Source organism: Cupressus sempervirens, chromosome 7 (genome assembly GCF_028749045.1).
Source record: "Cupressus sempervirens isolate cs-2001-9-10 chromosome 7, ASM2874904v1, whole genome shotgun sequence".
NCBI classification, from domain to species: domain Eukaryota; kingdom Viridiplantae; phylum Streptophyta; class Pinopsida; order Cupressales; family Cupressaceae; genus Cupressus; species Cupressus sempervirens.
The window spans coordinates 683,753,798-683,757,761 of record NC_143124.1 but is presented as its reverse complement, the minus strand read 5'-3'; the positions used below and the strand labels follow the sequence as shown (position 1 = coordinate 683,757,761).

At 49.4% G+C, this 3,964-nt stretch overlaps 1 non-coding gene across 1 annotated transcript; it reads left to right on the top strand.

Moving 5' to 3' along the window:
• Positions 1 to 1,718: 1,718 nt before the first annotated feature.
• LOC149548574 (18S ribosomal RNA) lies at positions 1,719 to 3,530 on the top strand. The gene has a single exon (XR_016354713.1). It is a non-coding gene; the product is annotated as an 18S ribosomal RNA (ribosomal RNA).
• The last annotated feature ends 434 nt before the right edge of the window (positions 3,531 to 3,964 follow it).

Sequence of the window (3,964 nt, the reverse complement as noted above, 5' to 3'; positions counted from 1 at the left end):
CACTCAGTTGGCGCAATTTCGGAAAAATGTTTGGCAGCGGTTGCTAGCCCTCACCGTGTCTTCTTTGTGATTTTAAAACTCGATCTAAAATGGGAGCCCTCGTCTAGCACCTCCGTCCGGTGTTGCTCGGGTATTGCATAAATTTTTGCCATCGGCGCGATTACCCCAACGAATGTCCTACGCTTGGACCCTCTCTTAGATCACCTTCTTCGATCACTCGACCGACGCAGCTACGGAAGAGACTTGGCAGTGGTTTCCATTTTACAGCGCGTCTGTTCAGCGATTTCGAAGTTGATCTAATGGCGAGCCCTTGTCTCTAGCCATGAGGTGGGTGCTTGTCGCTCTAGCAAAATTTTTTGCGTGCCTATCACGTAAAAAGCATGTTTTCTAGTCGCTCAGCTGGCGCAATTTCAGAAAAAGATTTGGCAGCGGTTGCCAGCCCTCACCGCATCTTCTTGGTGATTTTAAAACTCGATCTCAAATGGGAGCCCTCGTCTAGCGGCTCTATGCCAACTCGATCAGCACAACATTGGGAAATGGTTCGACAGCGGTTGCCATTCCAATGTGTCATCGGGGGATGCCTTGGAAAGTGGCCTTTCAAGGGCGAGCTCACGTCTAGCCCTTGGATTGTGTGTCGCATCACAAGTGAATGGGGAGATCTCTCTGTGAACAGCGGCATGGTGATTGCAAGAGAAAATTGACTTAGTCGGAGCATTGGCCTCGGGCCATTGTGACAGCCTTGCAATTTCTCTTTAATTGCAACCTATGTTTGCGCAGTAGTAGAGTTTGCATGTAAGATGGGCCTTGTTCTTGAGAGTTCCAGGAGATGACCTCCGAAACTTTTGGATTGGGCCCCTTCAAGGTGAAATTCATCCAGCTGATCGGATGAAGCTCGATGTGCTTGTATCTATTCCGAGACGGTAATGATGGTCATTAATCTGTGGCGGTGAGTATTATACCATTTGGTAATCGCAATGGCGGAGCTGGTGGGAAGTACTTGTCACTTTGTTTTGATGGATATACCCTATATGTAGGTGTCTACACGGCTTGCAACACACTGCACATTTGGTGTTCGATTCTAAGATGCGCTTGTTGCTAAGTGTGTATGGAGTTGTATCTTTTAGCCAAGGGCTCCATCTCATTGGCATGTTCTATCATTGCATTTTTATCCTGCCCGGACGGCAAGAAGGAAAGAGATGGTTCCACAGGTGTATTGCTCAACGTCCCTAATTTCATCAAGGGTCCACTCTCCACCCTAAGTTTTTGCCAATCGGTAGAGCCTTGGGATTGAGAGGGGGGCCGGCGAAAGGTTTGGTTGCCGCATAATTTATTCGCTAGTGCATTCTCGGTGCATGCTCGCCTCTTCACTGTCTCATCCTACAGAAGTGCATGGCACTGTTGTGATAGCCTTTGTGGTCTTTTCGAGTAGTGGCGATAGCGAGTTCAAGGGTAAAGGGTTCTGTACGGGATGTTCTTCCCAGGTGCTTGTGAACCAAGGCTCCCTGTTTGGCCCTCTCTAGTCGACAATGGGACACTTTCCTCTTGTGTGAAATCTTTGAGCGTTGTGAGTCCTGCATGTGCTGTGAACGTCATTCTTGTTGCTTGTGCGGCGGATTATGTTTTGATGCATGATGGAGCGAGTGCAAATTTCGGTTTCCCATCGCGGCGGGCATCCCTTGGCTATAGCAGGTCTTGGGGGTCCCCTCATTGTTAGAAGCTACCTGGTCGATCCTGCCAGTAGTCATATGCTTGTCTCAAAGATTAAGCCATGCATGTCTAAGTATGAACTATTTCAGAATGTGAAACTGCGGATGGCTCATTAAATCAGTTATAGTTTCTTTGATGGTACTTTGCTACTCGAATAACCGTAGTAATTCTAGAGCTAATATGTGCACCAAATCTTGACTCTCGGAAGGGATGCATTTATTAGATAAAAGGCCGGCGCGGGCTTGCCCACTATTTTGGTGATTCATGATAACTCGACAGATCGCACGGCCTTTGTGCTGGCGACGCTTCATTCAAATTTCTGCCCTATCAACTTTCGATGGTAGGATAGAGGCCTACCATGGTGGTGACGGGTGATGGAGAATTAGGGTTTGATTTCAGAGAGGGAGCCTGAGAAACGGCTACCACATCCAAGGAAGGCAGCAGGCACGCAAATTACCCAATCCTGACACGGGGAGGTAGTGACAATAAATAACAATACTGGGCTCATCGAGTCTGGTAATTGGAATGAGTACAATCTAAATCCCTTAATGAGGATCCATTGGAGGGCAAGTCTGGTGCCAGCAGCCGCGGTAATTCCAGCTCCAATAGCATATATTTAAGTTGTTGCAGTTAAAAAGCTCGTAGTTGGACCTTGGGTCATCACGGTCGGTCCGCCTTCTAGGTGTGCACTAGCCCTCACGTCCCTTCTGCCGGCGGCGTGTTCCTGGCCTTAATTGGCTGGGTCGCGGTTTCGGCGCCGTTACTTTGAAAAAATTAGAGTGCTCAAAGCAAGCCTACGCTCTGAATACATTAGCATGGAATAACGCGATAGGAGTCTGGTCCTGTTCCGTTGGCCTTCAGGATCGGAGTAATGATTAATAGGGACTTCCGGGGGCATTCGTATTTCATTGTCAGAGGTGAAATTATTGGATTTATGGAAGACAAACCACTGCGAAAGCATTTTCCAAGGATGTTTTCATTAATCAAGAATGAAAGTTGGGGGCTCGAAGATGATCAGATACCGTCCTAGTCTCAACCATAAACGATGCCGACTAGGGATCGACGGATGTTGCTCTAAGGACTCCGCCAGCACCTTCTGAGAAATCAGAGTGTTTGGGTTCTGGGGGGAGTATGGTCACAAGGCTGAAACTTAAAGGAATTGATGGAAGGGCACCACCAAGAGTGGAGCCTGTGGCTTAATTTGACTCAACACGGGGAAACTTACCAGGTCTAGACATAGTAAGGATTGACAGATTGAGAGCTCTTTCTTGATTCTATGGGTGGTGGTGAATGGCCGTTTCTTAGTTGGTGGAGCGATTTGTCTAGTTAATTCCATTAATGAACGAGACCTCAGCCTGCTAACTAGCTACGCGGAGGTTCCCCTTCGCGGCCAGGTTCTTAGAGGGACTATGGCCTCCTAGGCCATGGAAGTTTGAGGCAATAACAGGTCTGTGATGCCCTTAGATGTTCTGGGCCGCACACGCGCTACACTGATGCAACCAACGAGTTTCTCTCGCTGGCCTGAAAGGTTTGGGAAATCTTGCCAAATTGCATCATGATGGGGATAGACCATTGCAATTATTGATCTTCAACGAGGAATTCCTAGTAAGCGCGAGTCATCAGCTCGCGTTGACTACATCCCTGCCCTTTGTACACACCGCCCATCGCTCCTACTGATTGAATGATCTGGTGAAGTGTTCAGATCGCGGCGACGACAGCGGTTCCTGTCGGCGACGTCGCGAGAAGTTCACTAAACCTTATCATTTAGAGGAAGGAGAAGTCGTAACAAGGTTACCGTAGGTGAACCTGCAGTAGGATCATTGTCAATTCGAGACCCTGAATCGTGTAGGGGATGGAGCTGGCCTCCTCCCCGCACCAGAAATCTCGGCGACATGCGGACACTCGGCCCTACAGCGATGTGTTGGACGGCTAAGCTACGGGTCCAGCGCCGTCGAGGTCAAGGGTCACATCGAATGCTCGTGATCAAAAGCATGGATTCCCCGTGGGGTGAAGAAGAGACTCAGATGCAATCTAGATTAGGATCGGTGCCTTTGAACAACGTCCGCGTCGGAGCGAGAGGTCTCTGCTTGGCTGCAGTTTAGAGGGGGTCCGGGCCTCGTCCCCCGTTGAGATTTCACGGTCTGATCGCGTGTGCGACACTGTGCCAAGGATCCGTCGTTTCGACGGTGGCAAGTCGGGACTGTCGCAACCCCCCGTTGCCTTGCCCAGGTGTGTTGACTCGTCGCTTGGAGCGTTT